General features: G+C 41.1%; 1 protein-coding gene across 7 annotated transcripts in view; it reads left to right on the top strand.

The window, feature by feature from the left end:
- The window catches only part of FHIT (fragile histidine triad diadenosine triphosphatase), a 1,436,343-nt gene that overhangs the window by 1,174,167 nt on the left and 239,500 nt on the right, over positions 1 to 22,676 (top strand). The window lies entirely within an intron of this gene.

Here is a 22,676-nt window from a genome sequence, read left to right as displayed (position 1 = left end):
ATTAAAGAGAGAGATTTATGGCAGGCAGGTAATCTAGAATTTTTAAGAGCTATTTATAAAATACGCTTGCTTACACTCTTCTGTTTACGGTGTTTGACTCCTCTACTTACATATTTAACTTTATAGCGTTAATGCAGTGGGAAGTGTCTCTTATTAACTGTTGATACATTAGCAATTACTTTTTCAGGTTGCTTTGGGAAGAACAAGGAAAGGAATTCTTTAAAGAACTGTGATTTAAAAATTAAAAAAACAAACAAAGTCTTCCATTCACTGAGGAGTTTCTTTGGTCCCTTCCACAAGGAGATTTGGTAATCTTTTCAATTCATGAACTTAGAGGACACTTTAGCTCTCAAAGTCCAGGTGTTAATACACTTTGACATTAGTCAGAGGCTCCATAGGAGTATTAGCTCTGCTAATTTATTAGCTGTGTAACTTTTGGTCCAGCCTCTTAACCTCTCTGAACATTCATTTCCTCATTTTTCAAATGGGGGAAACCCTATCAAATGTATTGAGTGATGGTGAGAGGAAACGGATACGAAGATGTGAATAGAACGCCCAACCCACCACATCTTTTCCCTAGGACCTTATGCATGTTTCTTCATTTTAATCTTACTCTCAGTTTTCTCGTCCCTGAGACAGACTAAGGTGTCACTTAGGGAGAATGTTTGTGGTATAGAGGTTGTTTGTGGCCCTGCCTAGTTCACTTAATTATACACTAAATTCTCTCACTATTAATTATTGCCTTTTAGCTTAAATTCTTAAAAAAAATTTCATCTGATCATATCACTTGTGTAGTTTGAATAACTAGTTTGAACTTTTATAAAATTGACCACTTGAACATTCAGAAATCTGCCTTATTAATTGGGGTGAGAAATCTCCGCCCAGATACTCTTAACATCTGCTGTACCCCTCAGTGGTAACGAGTAAGTTGTGCTCCTGAGCCAACGGTGTATTTAACAATTACTCGAAATAGGTTTCAGTAGGACAGAAATCTATCTGCCCCCTATGCTGGTTCAGTAGGTCTGATGTGGGACCCAGGACTCTGCATTTTAACAGACACTGTAAGTGATGTTCATGTATACGTCACTCCAGTGCAAAGCCACTTAGCAAAGAAGTGACAAGATGTGGAGGAATGTCCACGTGGCGGCTTGCTTTCAGTCCAAAAGTATTCCTAATATTTGTTGTGCAGAGAAAGGAGAAACCGACATCTTAGAAATCAAACTGATTTTACTTGACTGGTATTTATTATTTTCATCTGGAAAGAAAGTTCAAGAGAGCTTTAATTTGCCAGAGAACTTTCATCCTTTGATTAAAGCCATGAAGAAAAGTGTCTTGCCTTTGTTTATAGCTAATGCTTGTATTTACTGCTGAAGAATTAGTATCTTCAGGATACAGTAGCTTTTATCTTGTGCAATTGCCTTATAATTTGCATCTCTGCTCTGAAAATGAACCCAATTTGCCTGAGTTTGGTAAACCAAAATCATTTTTGGTGCTCAGGGGATGGGTTTGGGTGTACAGGTGGGAGTGGACGCCTCCAAGCGCACTCTTCCCCTTGGCGGGTACGCTTCTCTGACTCTCCTTCCCCTCCTGGTGATTTGGAGGCAAAACCCCTGGTCCCTGGCTCTCTAGGCAGGAGAAGGGAAGATGAGCCTGTCATTCCCCTGTGGGAAACGTCCTCTCTCATACTAAACCCTCAAGCCTTCTTCTAAGTAACTATCAAATCATTGAGTTTTTCCATTTCTAATTGGTTAATTTTGATTTGCATGATGCCATTTGGATCAAAGCACTGAAAGAAACATTAACTAATCTCCCTGTTATTCTCCCGTTCCTGTTTGCTTATTTTATCCTTGTTTTCTCAAACTCACAGGCAGCTTAGGTGGGCCTGATGGGGGATGCTGGAGATGGAGTGAGGGTGAAGGGGAAATGTGATCTTCAGAACTAAAGTCCTGCTGAAGAGGGAGGACTCTGGAACCAGACGGTCTGGTTTCATTCCCAGAACCATCACCTGTTATTTCTATGACTCTTGCAAAAGTCAACCTTTCCTAGTCTCAGCATCTATTTATAAGTTTATAAAATGGGGGCCTTAATAGTATCCTGCCCCTTAGGGGGTGTTGTGACAATCAGATGGACTAAAATACATGTAAATGGCCTTTAATGTAACACTTGACACACAGGGAAGTCCCAGTAAATATTTACTATTAGTTTTATAAGTTTCACTTAATCCTCGCAATTCTCAAAATTGGGCGTTAATATTTTACACTTGGGAAAACCAAGGTTTATGGAGGTAGTCACTTATCAACAACAGCAACAATGACAACACAAGTTACAAACAGGAGAGGTGGGATTCAAACCCAGGCTTGTCTGAAAGCCCAACTTTCCATTATATCATCTGGCTAGATGCTCCTAAAAACACCTTGCACCCAGTAAGCATAGACAAAGGTGTACAAGGAGAGGTTTTGTAAATATTTTGTCTCCCTGAACACAGGTTCGTTCTGCATTATTTTTCTCTGCTTAGAATAATGTGTCTTCCATCTAAAAATACCCAGAGGACTCCCTCTTTACTTTTATTGTACAGGTGGAGGTTAACTAACCTAAATGCTGCTTTATTGGTGTATGTCCATTTACAGCAGAATTATATGTTTTAGATGTTTAATCTTTCATTAGTGCTACCAAACAAATCCCTTTCGTAATTGGAGGCCCTGACATAGAGCAAAGTGGATATTTGGCTGTTAAATTTATTTTGAGATCCATGACACAAAATGTGGCAAATATTACAGTTGCATTCTTAGCGTCAGTGTGTTACAGGTTTCAGTGAACTGTCTTTTCTACCTGATGCTCAGAGTTTGGGGGTTTTATTTAATCACTGTCAAATCAAATATCCTGTGAAAGGCAAAGTGCTTTATAGACCCTAAAATGCTACAGGCATTATTATTCAGAATCACCTTCTTGCCTCTGTTGATATAGTAAGGGCAGTGAAATACTAGGTTTTCAGTAAATAATCACTGAAGACACTTCTCTCTCTCACTATTTTGCTGTGTATGTTTCAGGCCTAAGACATTATGTATAAAATTTCTAACTCCATGTAACCCTTTCAAGTTCAAAGTTTTAAACCTGTGACATGTAAATAATTGTCTTGTCTAAAATGTCCATTTTTTAAAAAAAATAAGTAACTAAACTCAGTCCAGTGAATCGTGGGACAAGGATTCAATAGTTTTAATTTAATATGAGTGGTCACTTCAGTCTTCATAGATGAGCTGTTTGTTACAGACCGCATTATACACCTTAAATACAGAACGGGGAGTGAAAAGTCCCTAAAATAATGTGCGCTTTGGTTGAAGCTGGACACTTCAGCTAAAACAGATCCAGATGAATTTGCAAACTTCTGTTTCAGTACTCACAGCATAAATAATAAAATATAAAAGAGGATTACTTATAGCCTATCTATTTAAGTCTAAAAAATACGGATCTATATATTGCTTAGAGAAATGGACAACATAGGGTCGGGATGCCTCTAGAATGAGGCAGTAAGAAGAAGGAACACACAAAGGGGTGTAAAGGATACCCAGGGGCCTTTCACTACATACCTAATACGTTCCTGGTTTTCTATTATATTATTTATATTTTGTAAAGAAAATACAGGAAACAATCTCTATAATTTTTATTTCACGGGGGTCCCATCAGAAGAATTTTCCATTGGGAAATGACTCTGATCATCCGTTCTTTGTTCTGTCTTTGTCTTTAGCATATAACTAGTCCTCACACCTCCTATGTTCAAATCTCTGGTCATGGGGCCCATAAAAAATGGTCTTAAAAAAGTCCACAGTTGATTCTGATGGTTACCCATATTTATGAACTACTGTTTTATTTATTTATATAAATACATTTTGATTCTTGGTCTAGATGACCTAGACTTGCAGTTGATTCTGGTGGTAAGCCAGATTTATGAACTGTTGTTTTATTCACTTGTATGAATACGTTTTGATTCTTGGTCGAGATGACCTAGACTTGATTCTAACTCCCAAATTCATCTTGAATTATTCAGTTCCTTTCAGGGCCTCCTCTCTGCCCATGCCAAAGCCATTACTGGAGTAATTCTCAAAACTCAAAATGCAGCTGGAAAACTAAGGGTGTGATGACCAAGCCTGGGTGAGATGGAAGGCAGGTTAATGAACAATAGTCATGGCAACCTGCAGAGCCACAGATATGGAAGAATTAGAATAATGACCTCCCTAACGACATTTGAGTGAACAACATTGGGTTGGTGAGAATCTGTAATGGCCCTCGGGCCAAACACAGTGAGAAATTCTCCCGCCATTTCTTTGTGAAGTATGTTAGCACTGGGAAAGGGTAATTTTGAGATTTTAACTTTACATGTCATGAGGCATCAATCCTATACCTGTAGTCTCAGAGCACATCCCCTCTCTAGAGAAGCTGCTCATCCAGGAAGGTCAGGGAGATAGAGATGCAAATTGCTAGAAGCCTTCTGAATCAGATTAATCCCAAACCTCAGGGGCAAAGGACAAACATCATGGTTCGAAATCCCTCTGGGCTCATTCAACATAAAGATAATATTATTGCATTCTGGTAATGAAAACCCACATTTCTCTCCCCTGTATTTATTCTTTCGAATAAGCTTTTCTTGTTCCTGATGTTACCTGAAAAATAAACCTGAAGTTGCTGAGGATGTTGACCTTGCCGAAGTGGTTTAGAAGAATAAACAACAGTGAATGAGCAAAGTGAACTCACCCAATATTCTTTTACTTCGTGGTGAAATCCATTTACCCTAATGTTCACATTCAAATCTCCCACCCTAGAGTCTGTATATCAGCACTTGTTCCCTGAAAACAATATTTTCTTGTCATACTTTCTAGACTGTTGCCCTGAAAAACAACCCAACAGGGCCTTTTATTTGTGTTTCAGTTCATCTGTTGGTTATAAATGGTATAAACTCCCAGATGCAATCAGGTTCTAGCAGTATAATTTTGAGGAAGCTCTTTAGTCTTGCAAGGAATCAATGTGATTCCAGGCTCAGCTCTGCCATCACATGACCAGGGATGAAACTAACTCTTCAGGAAGAAACTCAGAGCCTGGGATGACTCAGAGAATCCCAGAGAGGCAAGTGATCTTGAAAGTCATGTAGTATCTTCTCTTCTGCAAATGATTCCCCCTCTTAGCCTTTAAATTGGTCTTTCATCTTCCTCTACACCTGGGAACCCAGTGTGCTGTAAGGTGGCTTCTTCCAGTTTGGAACAGCTCTGATCTGTGGTCAAGGATGAGAATTCTCTCACTGCCAAAAGTATCCTGTTCCTGTCTCCCAGGAAATGAGCATCCTGCCTGCTCATGCTTTTATACCTAGCATTCATTTTTTAATTCATTCGGCCAATGCCTACCATGTTCCAAGGATTGTCACAGGCCCTGGGAGAACAAGAAGAATGAGGCGTAGTCCTTGTCTGTCTTTAAGGATAGTCATTGAAATAAGGGCTATAAGAGAGGAAGACTGAGCAAGTTGTAGAAGTTGTAGAGTTCATACGAATTCCTCCTACCAGTTAAGTGTTTACTGAGTACCTACTATGTGTCAGGCACTTCTGGGAACTGGGGTACAGTGGGAGGAAGGGCAGCCAAGGAATGACTCTCGCGTTATTGTCTGTCTTCCTCTGCATGAAAATGAGCAAATAAGATAATTGCAGATTTTGAGAAGTGTTAGAAAGGCTTAAGCGGTGCTGTGAAAGGGGGTAATATGGGGGGAGGGAGCGGAATAGGGGCGGTATGGCTGCTTTAGGTAGGGTGGTCAGAAAAGGCCCACTGAAGAGGTGACCTGTAAACTGAGACCTGAGGAATGACAGGGCTCCCGCCAAGTAAAGAGCTGGGAAAGAAAGAGCTTCTGGGCAGAGGAAACAGCGGCAGAGATGAGCTTGGCACAATCTAGGAGATTGTTGAAGACCACGTGGCAGGACTTTGGGGTGGAGAGAGAAGTGGTGGAAGATAAGTTTGAAGAGGTGGACAGGAGAGTATTTCTACCAGTATAAATACAGTACCACTGTAAAGAGTTTTAACTCTATTTTAAATGTATTTGTTGTTCGGATTATATTCTAAGGGCAGAGGATATTTCACATGTGCTCAATATGATGGGTCCCCTAAATCGATTTGGTTTTTAAGTTTCTAGGAACTTGAATAATTTGGTCTTACGTCTATTCTGGGTGCTGGTTGTCTCCCCAACGTACTCCCCACACTCCATTATTTAGCAGCCAAGGAGATAGGATGCATTTGAATCCATCTCTAGTTCCAGGTGTTAACCTTGTTTGGTTAATCCAGGGGTTGGCAAATTTTTTCATAAAAGGCCAGATAGTAAACACTTTAGGCTTTGAGGGCCAGCTGGTCTCTGTCACAATTATATAACTGCCTTCGCAGCACAAAAGCAGCTATACAAAATACGTAAATGAATTTGTACAAATGGATGTGGCTGTATTCCAATCAAACTTTATTTGCAGAAGCACACGGTGAGCCACGTTTGGCCCATTGGCTGCCCACCCCTGGCCTAAGCCAGCTCTCTGCCGCAGTGATGACTTGAATTAATTCTGACCTAACTGTCACCTAGAGTGTAGGATTCTCTCGGCTTCAGGAACAGTTGTTCCCAGCATCATGGAGGACTTGTGGGACGGGATACTTTCTCTACTCTCCACTACTGCTTATAAATAGGGAAGCAGTAACCCTGACGGCTGCTGGCAGCCATCTTAGGATTCCTAGGGCAACCTGGTTTAGAATGAACCAGATGCTGAGGCCAGCATGTCAGAGATTGAAAGAAGTTGGATCCTTGGTGACATTGTTGGGTTGCTGAATTAACCAGCCCTGAAGACTGCGCTACATCTAGACTTTTTGTTTAGATGATTTAATAAAGTTCCCCTATTGTTTCATTCAGGAAGAGTTGAATTTTCTGCTACTTCCAGTGGAAAACATCCTCAATTTGATCATCTACTCTAAATTATTCAGTTATTGTTACTCCTTAATATGCCTAACTGGCAGTTTGAGTAAACAGTTTCTAAAGTGCTTCTGCATATCTGCAGTACTCATCACATGCCAATGGGAATCTTTGAGCGAAAGTCTGTGAATCAATGGCCCTAGCAGAACTTAACTTCCAAAAGGCTCCCTTTGGTGCATGACCACAGAGTAATTCCATTAACTTTAACCATAGTGGTTCTGTACAAAATGGGCCCTGTTAGTCTATTCTTCCCCTTCTTTTTCATGTTAAATCTTATCCTGCAGCTGTTTCTTCAGGTAAGGTATGCACACCAATGCCATTCATTTCTTGGCCTTTATTAATATATGCAGGACTCTCTCAGGGAGGGAGTGCTAAGTGTGTACATTAAAAATGAATCCACTGCCCCATTTGTGGACTGTGAGAAAACCCCAGAGTCAGGGACATCGATGGATTTTTTTTTTTCTTTTTTTTTTTTTTTCTTTTTCTGGCTCTGTCGGGTCTTTAATTGCGGCGTGCGGGCTCTGTAGTTTGCGGCACGCCGCAGGCTTAGTAGCTGTGGCGCGCGGCTTAGTTGCCCCATGGCATGTGGGATCTTAGTTCCTGATCAAACCCACGTCACCTGCATTGCAGGACGGATTCTTTACCACTGGACCACCAGAGAAGTCCCATCGATGGATTATTGATTGTTGTAAGATCCAATAAAGTCATAAATATGGCTCAGAACAATTACTGTGGCCACATTAGCAACTCATTAAATCCATAACTTGCTTTCAAGCCTGGCCTCCGAGACTTAAATAAAGTGCTAGAGGGAAGAAAGTTGTATTTTAGGAACGTGGCAACCAGGGATAGGATAGAGAAATTTATGATTTAATTTGCTGTGCACTCTAATTGCGAATAACTATTAGATTTTTTTAAAGTGAACTTTGATTAGGTTTTAGGTGTCAGAAATAAACTGGAAATATGTGTCAGTGTATACTTTTCTGAGAGTCTGTCGGGAGGGGAAAAGGAAGGTATTCATTGCAAGGAATGACTTTCCTGGGTGACCTTGCACCCTGCCTTCTGTGTTCAAATAATTGGGTTATGCCTGAGTCTAGTTGGCTCTTCCCAGAGACTTGCTTTTTACTTTCTTCACCAAGTGTCAATTTTCCCCCATTTAGAAATAAATCAATTTGAAATGAAATTACCCAGACCATTCATTTTTCACCATCTAGTAAATGAGTCTCTTGAAAGAACACAAGGTCCTCCCTTTTCAGCTCAGGCATGATAAAATCCTTCTGCACAGAAGTGGTGCAGAGCTGTTGTCCCTGCCTTCTCCAGGCTTTTCATCTTTGGTGGACTATGTGTGAGGCGATATTTGCTCTGTAAAATGTACTGTTGGCCTGTCCATAGATTCCTGTGCATATTTTCTGAAGTTCTAACCTGAAGTCAGACTGCTTGGTTTACATTTCTAAGCCATAGCAGGTGGGAAAAAAGCTGCCCGTGGCAGCATAACACCCATTAGGCAACACAGTAGTTCATCTGAAGCCCCGGCCTCAGCCGTAGTCGGATGACACACATACTGGTGGCTAGATTTTCAGGAATGGATTGGCTCATCTTTCAGCTCACTTCAGTTAAATGCAAAAGCAGTTTGCACAAAGATAAAGGAGATTTCTTAGTGATCCGTGTAGAACTGGCTAACGGATTTCTACACGCAGTCAGCGGAAGCTTGAAAACCCAGCTGAGGAATGATAAATTACTGCTAACTGTCCTAATTATCCCTTGACACTCAGTGTTGAAACCTGACTAAATTTTGCTGAAACTTACAAATAGGAAAGAAATTTAAGGTTTAATAAATTATCTGTAATAGAAATGCTTAAAAGAGAGAGAGAGAGAGAGAGAGAGAGAGAGAGAGCGCGCATGTGCGCGCAAGAGAGCGCCATAGCGTTAAGGGCACCTATTGATCACCAACAGTTTCTTGAGCCTTAGGAGGAGACAGGAATTGGGCGGGGGAATACGTTAGATAAATTGTAATTTTAAATGCCAGCCTAACTGATTCTATTCAGCATGCTTGTTAGGTTAAGGGAGACCCTGAGTCGACTCCCAAGGTCATTAGGTTAATAGACCTGGTAAGCGTGTAATTTGTGATGAGTTGATTTGTGAAGATCACATTCTTCCCTGTAAACAGCATAATCAACATACTAGCTTTAAAGGGTCACGCACTGACTAAATGTGTGTGTTTCTTCGTATTTTAGTACAGTCATCTTGTATTTACCCATCTTCTGTGTTTTATAGTCTTAAGTTTAGCTCATGTATAAATCCATGTAAAACGACTCGAGTGACAGCTAGCTTACTTTTTAACAGCTGTCTCATTCCATTTTGGATACTACAGTTGGAAAAGTTTGCTTTGGCTGCTGCCACAGCTGCTTCTTCTTCTCTTCTTCTTTTTCTCTTTCTGTGAAACAGCATTATTCTTTCACCTTTCTCTCTGGAGTCTGGGCATTCTGGAATAATTGTGTACTTCCTCTCCTTTCTGGAAACCTTGTAGGAGTTGGAAGAAATGTGCCGTCCTCCCCGTAAGGAACCATCGGTGCCTTTAACTGTACGCAGCATGGTTTCTACTCCTTTGACAGATGGGTTCCCCACATCTAGATGTTCTCTGTTTGGTGACTCTTCAGTTTTAAACATGTGGCCTAGAATCACATGGAATTATACAGATGACGTAGGAGCAAGTGGTTTATTGCAGTTTTGGGAGCATAGTAGAGTCTCAGTATATGTCTGCTGAGCATGAGGGTGGTTTCCCCAAGTACAGAGCGTTAGGTTTGGATATTCTTGCTGCAGACGAAGATCACAGAAAATGAAATAGTTAGAAAGACCCTGTAGACAGGCACTGCTCTAAGGTGGAATTTGTTGTCTCCTTTTCATATTTTGAAGACCACCGAATCTAATCCATGATATGGGGTCCTAGGGTGTCAACTATCCCCAAGATCAGTTGGTTGTCAATAGAGTTGCTCTTAGGTGTCACTGAGAACAAATGCTAACAAGGCAGTGAATTCTGAGTATTCTTAAGTAAGTGATGATCTCTGAGGGCTCTTTCCACATCTGGGGTGTTTGCAGAGACTGACTGTTCTCATATCTAATACCCACCAAACTTTCATGCTAGTCATTTCCCTTCTAGCAGGCACACAGAATGCACTTAGAGCCCTTTGGAATCTTTGGGGGGTGACAATTAGCAGCATAATTTAATGAAAAGAAGCTGATTCATTAAACGTTGGAGGGGTCATAGCATCTTTCAAGTCTGAAAGCTATGAGCATTTTCTGTGGAAAAATTCAGGTGCATACACAATGTTGCATTTAATTCAGGGGTCTCCTGGCCCCCAACTCCTGTCCAAGGACTGCTCAAATGAATTTACCTGAATTGTTGTCTTCCACTTCAGTGGGTCCCAAAGAGCCACATCCTCCCCATCTGAGAGATTGGAGTTTGAAAAATAATTCCCTCACTTAAAAGAATTGTTTGCTCTCAGGATTGAGTCCAGCTCCCTTCACTCTTAGCTGTGTGGCTTTAGGCAAGTGGTTTGACTCTCTCTCCCTTTGTTTTCTTGTCTGTGAAATTACAATAAGAATATGACTCCCTCCTGCAGAGGATTCTGTGAGTTTTCCAGGAGGCCACGAATGGGGAACTTGGTACACAGTGCTCGGTGCACTCTATTGGTAAGAACCAATTACTTATTGAGAGCCGCTACAGGCCAGCTTCTCTTCCAGTTTCTGTGAGGACAGCAGAGAACTTGGAGATGTGGTCCCTGCCCTCAAAGCATTTTTCTCACTTGCTTTGTCATCATCACCCTGGTAGTTTTACCATCACCCCTGCGTGAAGGAAGGCTGATCAGAGAATCAGAGGAAACCCTGGGAGAGGAATTATAGTGGATTTCAGTTTATTTTCAGTCCCCTCAAGTCACCCTGTTAATGGGTCCCAAATTCTTACTAATGGCGAGCTCATTGGTTTCCAAGCAACAAAGCTTGACTCACTAGTCAAATGGAACTAAGTGTGCAGAGCTAGTTTTTCATGTTGAAAACAGTGAAGTCTGCCAGGTGTCACTGGGGAAAGGGGGTGAGCCGGATATTCCCTCCCGACACGCAGGTCGTCTGCAAAGTGTGGCCCCTGAGGTGGGTGTTTGCTCCGTTGAGGAGCTTTATGTTACATTCCTTGCATCATGGATTCTTTAAAAAATGGCAAATTGCATGATTGAGCAACTGTTTCTTCCACAGCGCAGCCAAGATAGGACATCATTCTGATGTCAAATTTGCATAAGAGAAAGTAGGGCTTTTCTTAACCTCTGAAGACTAGGTGTGACCTTAAACCAGGCTCACAAGTCACAGGAACTGATTCCAATCGGCTGTTAAATTTGACTTCCCTCTTCAAGAGACTAAGCTTGACTTGAAATTAGAATTAAGAAACTTGAGAGTTAGGAATTGAGATTTGAGAGTTACAAGGAGTTTAGACTTAAGAGAGTTAAACCTCAGTTAAATTTAAGAGAGCAAAGTTGGAAGTTTAGCTGGAATTGTGTTTGAAGTTAAGTTTTAAATTTGATGTGGTTTTGTTCTTTTTTAATATATATATTCTTAATGTCCCCACTAGATTTCCTTTGTAGCTTGCTCTTATAGCCACTGAGTTTTGTTATCCTGGAAAGGATTGTCAGAAGCAAGAGCAGAGCTGGGAACATTCAGAGCTCAGACTTATTCGGCCTTTACGGGGTGGGATGTTTCTCCAGCAAAGTCTGGGACTGATGGCTGTGCTGCTGCCCCAGGAGAGGGTCCCTGCCGCCCCTCCTGTCCCACCTGCAGCAGTCCCCTCAGGCACTTCCATAGGCTGACCCTCGAGAACATTTGTTATGCAAACACTCTGCCATCTGCTGTGCTGTGGAGGCTTCCAGGCTAGTACAGAAACAGGTGTGGTGTCAAAGTAACTTAGTGAGTAAACAAGTTGAAGGGAGGATTGGAAAATAGCCTGTTCTGTTAATGAGCTTCATCATTGACCCTTGGAGCCTGGACCAGCAGTGCTGTACCTCATCGGTGGCTGGCCCTTTATATCCCTTTTGGGATCCATTTTGATACGACAAGGCTTTATGGAAGGATGCTTGGGAAACTGGCATTGTGGTGTGAATCTCTCTGGGGGATTCATGCTGGACTTAACGGTTTGCAGTGGAAGCACCTTCCTTAACCTGTTCTTTCAGAGGCTTTGTGTTGCCAGAGCTGCAAGAATTTGTTCCTCTTGTCAGGTGAACCATGGTTTTTTGTTTTTTTTTTCCTTTCTAAACTCCAGGGAAGAGCAAGTTCTTTGGTTGGGATGATGTCATTGGAACTTCTTTTGTGATGATGCGCTAATTCAATTCTAATTGTTTCTCTGACAGTGGCTTGTCAGTATTACTGAGAGAAGTGTGTGTGCTTTCATTAAAGGAATTGTTTGGTTACCTCATCTTTTAAAAACCATAATGAGCATCTATTTGTATTAATAATACTTTACTTATTTTTTATATACTAACTTACAGTTTATAAAGTGCTTCACACACAAAAAAATAATAATAAAAAATAAAGTGCTTCACATCACATACTTTAACTTATTTTCATGGAGCAGAATAGCACAGGGGTAAGGCTTTGTAACCAGAATGCCACGGTTCACATCCTGGTTCTACTCCTTACTAGCTGTGTGCCCTTGGGCAAGTTGTTTAACATCTCTGATCTTCAGTTACCTCATCTGTAAAAGGGAGATAATGGGATGCCTGGCTTTGTAAAGTTGTTCTGAGGATCAGAAGAGGTAAGGGTCATATAGGAGTAGCACAGTGGCTAGCCTATAGTATGCCTCAGGAGATGTTAGCTATTATCATTTAACTGTTAACACTGTCAATGTTATTATTATGTTTCCAGCATTGTGTGAAGTGTGAATTTGATCTTTATTTAAAAGGTGAGGTGACTGAGGCTCAGGAAAAAAAGTGACTTGCTCAAGGGCTAGAATCCAGTCAGAGGCACAGCTGAACAGCAACGTGGACCCATGACATCTTATTTACTGACAAAATGTTGGCGGAGTCCGACTGAATCCGCTCACACAGCCTGGTTTCTGTAGCCCCAACCTCATCGTAATGTGGCTAATAAGCTCAGCTCCCAGCAATAGCTTTTAAACCAAAACATTTCATTGTCTGGGGCAGAGGAGAATGGAATCTGGAGGTTTCCTTTACAGAGAAGACTCTCTCAGGTAACGTTTTCTAAGTTGAGAAGGTAGAGGAGCCTTTGTAAACTGGTGTTTGAGATGTCATAAATTCCCCCCTTCACAGGCTGAGTAGATGCCTCTCTCTCTCTCTCTTTTTTTTTTTGCGGTATGCGGGCCTCTCACTGCTGTGGCCTCTCCCATTGCTGAGCACAGGCTCTGGACACGCAGGCTCAGCGGCCATGGCTCACGGGCCTAGCCGCTCCACGGCATGTGGGATCTTCCCGGACCGGGGCACGAACCCGTGTCCCCTGCATCGGCAGGCGGACTCCCAACCACTGCGCCACCAGGGAAGCCCTAGACGCCTCTCTTAAATTAAAAATGCATTCCACGCTCACATTGATATTGTTTTAAAATATTCATACCACTCTTGAAATACAGCCCACACATAACCAGTTTTATCTTTAAAGAAAGAAAATGATCAGCTACTAACCTAAAAGAGCCTGTTTTGAACAGTAACATCCTTTGTAGGGTGTTGTTCTAACCTTCAGATTTAGAAGCTCTGTAAGACTCAATACCTCTCTTCCAGGGATGTGTAATTCTGTAGGAAGGATATGAAATGTACGTAAATAGCCAAAAATGCAAGGAGGCATGTCTTAAGGACCAAGCATTAAGTTCAAGGTAAGAAGTAAAGACTGTGCATTCAGGTGGTTAGGGAAGTTCTTGGGATATAAGAGAATTTTCCCTTTTAGTGAAGCTGTTCTATAAGAAAAGGAGAGGATGATGAATTGCCTGTGTGAAGCATCAGGGACAGCGGCCACTAGTAGGATTAAATGTGTTTGTTTTCAGTTTTTAGCCAGCTGTCATTTCGTTAATAACTTGGACTTTTAGAAGTTGAATCATTAAATCCAGTCTTTAAAGAAACATACCATCAGCTAGGGACTTCCCTGGTGGCACAGTGATTAAGAATCCACCTGCCAATGCAGGAGACACGAGTTTGAGCCCTGGTCCAGGAAGATCCCACATGCCACGAACAACTAAGCCTGTGTGCCACAACTACTGAGCCTGCGCTCTAGAGCCCACGAGCCACAACTACTGAGCCCGTGTGCCATAACTACTGAAACCAGAGTGCCTAGAGCCTGTGCTCCGCAACAAGAGAAGCCACCGCAATGAGAAGCCTGCACACACCGAAGAGTAGCCCCACTCTCAGCTAGAGAAAGCCCACACGCAGCAACGAAGACCCAACGCAGCCAAAAATAAATAAATAAAATGCAAAAAAAAAAAAGAAAAAGAAACATAACATCAGCTTGAATAAAGTTAGTAATTGTGTGGTAGACTCATCATCATTGCATCCAGAAGCATACTCAGTCCCATTGTCATGTTTGGGGCCTGGGTCCTTACTGCTGACACAGTTGCAAAGTTGTGGTGGTGATTTTCACAGGTTCTCTCTGTTCTGTGACTAAGCTGCCGTCATTGTCTGTTGCACAGATAACATCTGTTTGTGGTGCCTTTCTTCGCTGTGCTACACACAGAGCATTGTGAAACCATTTGGAAGATGAAGCACATAGGGAAGTACACAGCATCATATTCTATGTAAAAACTCTAGTAAGTGTTTAATAAAACAGAGGTGCTCTGCCTTCAAGGATGAAATAGATTTTACCTTATGTTTTGATAATTGGCTATTTGATCCAATCCCTGGAAATAATGCCTTTGTAGCAGCTCCCTAAAAATCCTGATTGGTCTTGGTACATACTTACAAAGAAGCCTAAGTAGGGAAATCATTTGGTTTTAGCGCAGACGACATCCATTGATCCAACTGAAAAATTCTACAAATTGATTTTAGCATTAGTATTTCTTTAAGTTAAAACTGGCATCCGTATCCCCCTTGGGAAGCTTAATTATGAAAGCAATTCTTAAATGTACAACACCAGGAAAACAGAATACAAGTTACTCAAGGCTGATGTATGCCTTGTATTTGTGGGTTCTTAATAGCAGGCCAGTTCTCATTTGCTTAGCTTCAAAGTAACTATGTGTAGAAATGAATAATAATACTATTATTGTAGAGGAGTAGCAGGGAAAAGAGAGTAAACTCTGGTCTTCATGCTCTGCATTTTTATCCCATACTGGCTATGACCTTGGACAAATCTCTCATTTCCCTTCTTCTGCCTCCGTTTTCTTCCTTATCATTTTTCCCCTTTCCCTCATTTCCTTCTTGCATGTGTTAGGACTCTTCGAGGTGCACATGGCAGAATACCCAAACTGCCTAAAGAAAATGGAGGATTTATTGAGTCAGGTGATATGGGGATATATGTACATGTATAGCTGATTCACTTTCTAATAAAGCAGAAACTAACACTCCATTGTAAAGCAATTATACTCCAATAAAGATGTTTAAAAAAAAAAAAGAGTATGCGAGACAGCCTTCTTACCAGGACAGGTTAGCTGCAGAGGGAAGAAATGGCTGACGTCTCCCACAAAGGACTCTGATTCTGAGCCTCTTCGTCAGGTGAAGTTTCTGACGTCAGGTATGGGTTGATCCAGGGACTCAGTGCCCTCAGGACCCAGTGTTTCCCTCTCCCTCTCTGTGTGTTCCTCTTTCTCTGTATTGGTTGTAAAGCAAAGGGACAGGCGTTAGCTTAGGGATGGATACGGCAGTAGTGAGTTGAGTGTCCTGGCTGACATACGTCCATGTAAAGAGCAGCAAGGAGATGGGTGCCTCATGAGCTGGTTTGGAGTCTATTCATAAAGATATCCAAGAGCCAGGGTGTGTTGTCTGAATTTAATTCAGAAAAGCATTCAGGACCCACTGAAATAACGAGGAAGAGACTGAGATGAGAAGAAAGATACTTGGTGGAGAATAACAAGATAGCAGTGAGTTGGATGAGCCTCGAGTCTGGGAAACTAAAGTATCTATCTGCTTGAGATTATAATAGGGCCAGGGGGAGGCAAGTGAATTCATGAGGAAGTGAAAAATATGAGTTAAATTCAAGATCGCATTAGCTAAAGAATTGTGATAGAACCCCATAGAACCTAGATTTCTCTCAGGATCATTTACATTGTAGGCCAAATCAGATCAAGCAGCAAATACTGGGTGATCCATCTTCTTACCTGCAGAAGATCTTAAGCCTCTTTCTGAATACCAAAATACTATTAACAATCGTATAGTATTAGTATCGGGTTTTACCCTGTAAGTTTAAATTCAGAAAGGCTGTGATTTTTCTGTTTGCAAAATCAGGCAGTGCTAGGAAATGTCATTCATCCATTTATTGAGTGTTTACCAAGCACCTGCTGAGGAACGCCCAGGGTCACACACAGCCTGGCATTCTGTATATACATTTTGCTAAACAAAACAGATGTGGTCCTTAACCTCATGGAGCTGATAGTCTGCCAAGGTCTCTCAACCCCAACGTTTACCTAAAATAACTCGTCCTGATTCTTAGAAGGATTATTTTTAGCAAAGACATCTGGAAAATGTAGTCAATAACCCTACTCAGCTCCAAACTCCTTCTCTCGACACTACTATACGTTTAAAATTTTTTTCATGAAAAATTATTTCCTGAAATCTTTTGTCCTTGATTTATGGCAAAACCTCTGTAACAACTATTTTTAAAATGACTTAGTAAGCCAGTAGTCTTGCTGCTGTTCTAATATGCCAATAGATCACTGAAGTGTCATTTGTTAAACCATGTTGGTCAATAAAAACCCTTTAATTGTTTTTCCCCCGAGTGGCCATTGAGCCAATTAACACCACGCTCGTTCTTTGCCCCCTTGCTTTATCTGCTCCGGGCTGGCTGGCGTGGATTATTAGTAATGATTTCTTCACAGAGTACTAGCCAAGAATTATCACGATGTGGTCAGGGTAAATGTCCACAAAGATAAAATGCTCTAATTAGGGAGGAAAGTTAAGGGGTAAGCAGTTTTTAAAGTGGATTGAGATCTGGTAAGTGAGAGCTGCTACCCTTCATAATGCTTGCATATAATTTGGAACTCTGCCTGCTTAATATGGAACAATATACTTTCTCTAAATGTATTTTAAGATTTCACACTTATTCATGTAATAGCTGATTTAAATGAACTAGTAACTGATGAAAATCCACAGGAAATAGAATTAGAAATCAGTTTGACTGAAGCAACCCGGCGACTTGGCTCCGCGAGTATTCGTCCCTTCCCTCTCTGTCTTGTAATGCCAAATAGCTCCCCGAAAGCAAGCAGACAGAGACCTCATTTGAGGATTTTTATAGTTTCTTTTCTGATTGCAAAGGTATCACTTGTTCATTGTAGATATTTGGGAAATTACATAAAATTACAAAGCCAGAAATTGAAATCATCCGTGGTGAAATTTGTATTTTGGCCGATTTTTTTTTTTTTTTTTTTTTTTGAAACTACCACAACACTAAGCCTTCGTAAAATATGAGGATGTCTTATTCCCACTGAAGGTTAAAAACAACAACAGCATAGAAACAAAGCTTTGCTGAGGTTGTCTGGCCCATCCATTTTCTGACCCTTCCTCTTGAGATAAAGTTCTCTATTCGGGGAAGACCCTGCCGATGGAAAGAAACCCTCAGTTGTCGTCTGTTTCTTTGTCTTTCTCTCTCTGTTGTTTGTGGAGCAGAACATATCATTTCGATATCCGGGAAATTGAACACAATTTGTGAAAAATAAAGCTGTGTGCAAATTAAGAGATGGAGAAAGGTGAGGATAGCAGGTAGGAAGTTCCATGCTCCCAGAGGCTGACTCCCTGTGAAGATACCACACTCAGTGCAGATGTACTTCTGGTTGAATCCACACTGTGAGGTCTCCCTCTCTTCCTTTTATCTAGCTGTAGATTGTGAGATATGATTTTTTGCAAAATTGAAGCTCCTTTATACCGTATTTTGTTACTTCGGGCCCAAAAAAGCCCAGCCCTCAGAGACCCAAATTCCAGGTGAGGTAGTGATTGGGAATGACTGTTGTCACCTCATAGCCTGTGAAGCTCTTGTTTGATGAAATACAAGTTAACCCGGATATGAAAGAGCAGTGCCTCGCTTTAAGGAGAACCGAAGAGAGGGCCTTCATTTCCCAGGCGCTGGCGAGGAGGCTCAGAATCAGAGTCCTTTGTGGGAGACGTCAGCCATTTCTTCCCTCTGCAGCTAACCTGTCCTGGTAAGAAGGCTGTCTCGCATACTCTTTTTTTTTTTTTTAACATCTTTATTGGAGTATAATTGCTTTACAATGGTGTGTTAGTTTCTGCTTTATAACAAAGTGAATCAGCTATACATGTACATATATCCCCATATCTCCTCCCTCTTACGTCTCCCTCCCACCCTCCCTATCCCACCCCTCTAGGTGGTCACAAAGCACCGAGCTGATCTCCCTGTGCTGTGCGGCTGCTTCCCACTAGCTATCTACCTTACGTCTGGTAGTGTATATATGTCCATGCCTCTCTCTCGTTTTGTCCCAGCTTACCCTTCCCCCTCCCCATATCCTCAAGTCAGTTCTCTAGTAGATCTGTGTCTTTATTCCTGTCTTATCCCTAGGTTCTTCATGACACTTTTTTTTTTTCTTTGATTCCATGGTTTCCAGGGAATCAGAGTTCATGATGTCCTCCTGTAATAACACCATCTGCTGGGCTGAGGGGAAATTACAGAAAATGAGAATGTTGGCCTTTCCTACATGGAAGCCACTGGAAGGCAGAGAAAAATCACCATTTCTCTATTTTTTCACATTCCTAGGTACTTCAGATCTACTCACCTACCGAGAACTTCCTTAAAGCCTGTGTGAAAAGGCCTGAGGCTAGACCATCTCCATTACCCCCACCCCAAACTGCACCTCAGTGGAAACAATGTAGAGAATGCTTAGTGTATTCATTCATATTCATTGACTTGAAACTGTGCATGCTGCCAGGATAGGTAAAGGAATCTGTCATAAAGTAAGGCCCGCACACACCACCACCTACTCTTTTCTTTTAGGACTTTGCCCCTGTTCCTTCCTACTCTAGGGCCTACATGGTACCATTCCCCCATACTGGAGTACTTATCTAATTCCTACGAACTAAACCCCTACTCTTGTTGAAGATCTTCACTTAAGTACCACCTCCTCAAGGTGTTTGCTTCTTTGTTTCATGGCCCTTATCTCAGTTTGAAATCCTAAGGCATATGTGTGATTATTTGATTAAAACTCATCTTCTCCAGTAGACTGGAAGCTCAGGAGAATGGGTCCATGTGTGTCCCCACTGCCTAGTCGACCGCATGGCACACAGAATGAGCTTAGGAAACACCCAAGTGAACGAGAGCTGTTGTGATACAGTGTTTTGATTAGAGTGAATTTATTTAAGAAAGAACAATTTCACATCTTGACTTTATTGGATCATGTTATATATGAACCAAAAAGAGATTCTATTAGAGCATAAGGGATAGAAAAAATACCAAAGAATAGGGAGATGGGAGAGAAATTCATGAAGCTTCTTAAATTTTTAATTCTACTTTTAAAAGGTAAAGTCAGATACGTTGTCAAGCTGTTTCTGCCTTTTTGACGAAGGTAATTTTGGAATATTCAGCACTGAAGGTGACCTGCAGGGTCTCTGGTTCAGTATTGGAGGCTACCTTATTAATTTCATGTTCTCATTTTCTTCCAGATTTCCGGGAAGAGTCATAGCCTTACACTTTTTACTTGAAAATCTCATACATGTTCCCTATAAACCCGCCAAATATATGAAATAACTACCCAGAAGACAAAAGAGCAGGGCTCCTATAGTCACATATTCGTTCAAGAGTCTGCATGAGGCATTGTTCTGTCTTGGGTCAGATTACAACTTGTTCCTTCTTTCAAAACATATTTCAAGTTACATTATTAAAATGCACCATAAGGCGTCTTTGTGTAGAAAATTGAAAAATAGGACTTTAGATGGGGCAGACTTCTCCAGTCCCCCAAGTTTTTCATTTTACTTGAAACACTCTTTCACTTTGAAAAATATAAGTAGGCCATGTAGAGAAATGCCTGATGTGAATTTCTTCTAATAGCCCCAAACTCTTCTTTCAAATTACTACAAAAGCAATTCAGCATTTTTAGTGCCAGATTGATGGGGGGAAAAAAGTGCATATTAAGCTTTCCGTAGTAATTAAAGGCAGTGAGGAAAGAGTCATCCTAGCTCAAGTTTATGAAAACAAATAATGCTTGGAAGTGAGCTTGCAGTATGAAACCAGGAGATGCTGTGTGTAAATACAGTTTGTGTTCAGGCTGGCTATCATTGCCGTTGAAGTATTAAAACAACTAATTATTGGTGGACTGCAAGAAAGAGAAAAGTCACAAGATTTTGAATGTGATTTCAAGTCAGACTTGAAAAATCATTCAAGAAAACTCTCCAGAGAAACAATTCCACTTTTACTCCATGAAACAAGCAAGATGAACTAATAGATCATCCTCAGCTCTAATTCTTAACCTTGTTCACAGCCAAGCTCATTTATACCAGGTGACTCATGATCTGGGTCACCACCAGAAGTAGCTGGTGTGAGGAAAACTTTTACAGAGTTTCAAAAAATATATATATTATACTACTTCTACCCAGTCCCTTGGGCTCTGAGGGAGATCCAGTCACAGCCATCCAGGTGATAAGGCAGAGGGAGTGATTCTTTGGAAAGTATCGATGGTAGAAGAAAAAAAGAGGAGGGTTGGGGAGAAGATGGTCTTGGGAATTTTAAACATTTTTTGATGTCATTGAGTTTTATTTGGACAATTTCTTCATCCTGAGAACTGCTCAGTTATCTTAAGAATGGGCATTTTTCATTCTTCTTTCTTTGCTTCTGGAAAGAATGATGCTGTCTGAGTTTTCTCCAGAAACTTAGCTTTTTGGTGGGCAGTCATAAAGTGTGGTGGGGGAGAAAGAATTTTCTTCTGCCCTCTTAAGTTCTGTGTCTGGGCCTGAAAATTACACTGAAAAAAAGACAGATAAACAGGCAGAAAACATTCAAAGTTTATTTGGTAATATTTTTACATGTACAGAGGTTTTTATATGTGTATAAAATGAAGACCCAAAGAAGTGGATAGGTCTGAGCGCTTATATACCATTTTAACAAAAACAATAAATTGTGGAGACCTGATAAGATAAAGGAAAATGGGGTTTGTACTAGGGGCAATAAACTGTGAGAAGGTGACCAGGAAATATATGGGGGAAATCAGTGGAAGATAAGCATGATTTTAGTAGGTTGGTTTGAATGGATTCAATTCAGCATCAACTCCTGGTGATAAGAATGTTTTCTCCTTCCTGGTGCAGGGAGGGTAACTTTCTCGCAGGAAATTTATGCTCTTTAAAAGGAGGCAATCAGAGAGACCTTCCTGCAAGTGCTATACTTCAATTGCTTTCAGTCAAAATAATTAATATACCAAAGTGGCATATTTCGGTGTAGCATGTTCTTATCCCCTCCACTCTGAACCCCCTAATTGGCAGTGTTTGCAGGGAAGAAAGGAAGAGGTATTTGTTTTCAAAGTTTATTTCCATTTCCTCACTCCCCCCTCCCTTCCCCTTCCCACCTCCTTCCCTCCTTCCCATTTCTCCCTCTCTCCCTCTCTCTGTGATATGATGTCAAGGGGACCAGGCTTTATAAGTATCTCATGGATGTCAAATAGGTTTCATTTTGAGGTCCACCTCTGCAAGATCAATCAAGTCTGTCTGGAGGACTGTGTTGTGAAGGATTCCGAGGCTCAGTCTAGGCTCATTGGGAGAATGAGGTGTAATCAATTAATGATGTCTGTCAAAGGCACGTGCTACATATATTTGCTCATCCTGCTGTAGGGCACACTAGACTCATATGAAATCCCATTGATACTTTATTTTCTGACTATTTATTTTAACAGTCTTTAATCACATTATGTAGAGTCCTCAGAGCTAAGCAGTACCTGTAAAGTTGAACTTATTTCCATGAGATGGGAAACACCAAATGGAAGAGATAATCAGAATCGGTAAAATTGCCTTTTAGCATATTCTGTGTACATAGGTGTTCAGGGTACAATAGAAAATTGCTTTATTTGTTTATACTTTTTTTTTTCAGGATCGGCATAACATGTCTTTTACCTAAACCACACAGCTTATTGCTTTCTATGTAAGTGTAATGGTTTATTTAAAGCCACACTTGATGCTATTCTAAGGTTTTATAAACAACTACCCATATCTAGAATTCTGGCAAATACTCTGTTGTACCTGGCCGATATAGATAAAATAGAATTCTATACCGTTTGGAAGGCAGTGTGTTTTGTGTTTGAAATGGAGATCACTTAGTTTCTGCCGGGCACATTTGAAGTTGCCAATGCCAGTTTAATCCCCAGGTGGTCAGACTAACATTAGTCCTTTCTGTGTCCAGAAGCTACACACCCTGCTGGGCTGTCAGAGTTAGAGCAGGCAACTCTGCAGTGCTTCTGGGAATAAGCCACTACAAGAAAGCTGTCCTAAAAGAATTCGAAAGCAAAATATATCTCACTGTCCTTTAGTGGAAAACTCTACTTCCTTCCAATACCTATCTGCTTGCTCCAGTTCTCGATTCAAGGTCATAACTA

The sequence above is a fragment of the Aethalodelphis obliquidens genome, unplaced genomic scaffold (genome assembly GCF_003676395.1).
Source record: "Aethalodelphis obliquidens isolate GAN/ISIS:26980383/991018 unplaced genomic scaffold, ASM367639v1 scaffold22, whole genome shotgun sequence".
Lineage (NCBI taxonomy): Eukaryota > Metazoa > Chordata > Mammalia > Artiodactyla > Delphinidae > Aethalodelphis > Aethalodelphis obliquidens.
The sequence above is the reverse complement of the archived record's forward strand: the minus strand, read 5'-3'. Positions and strand labels throughout refer to the sequence as shown.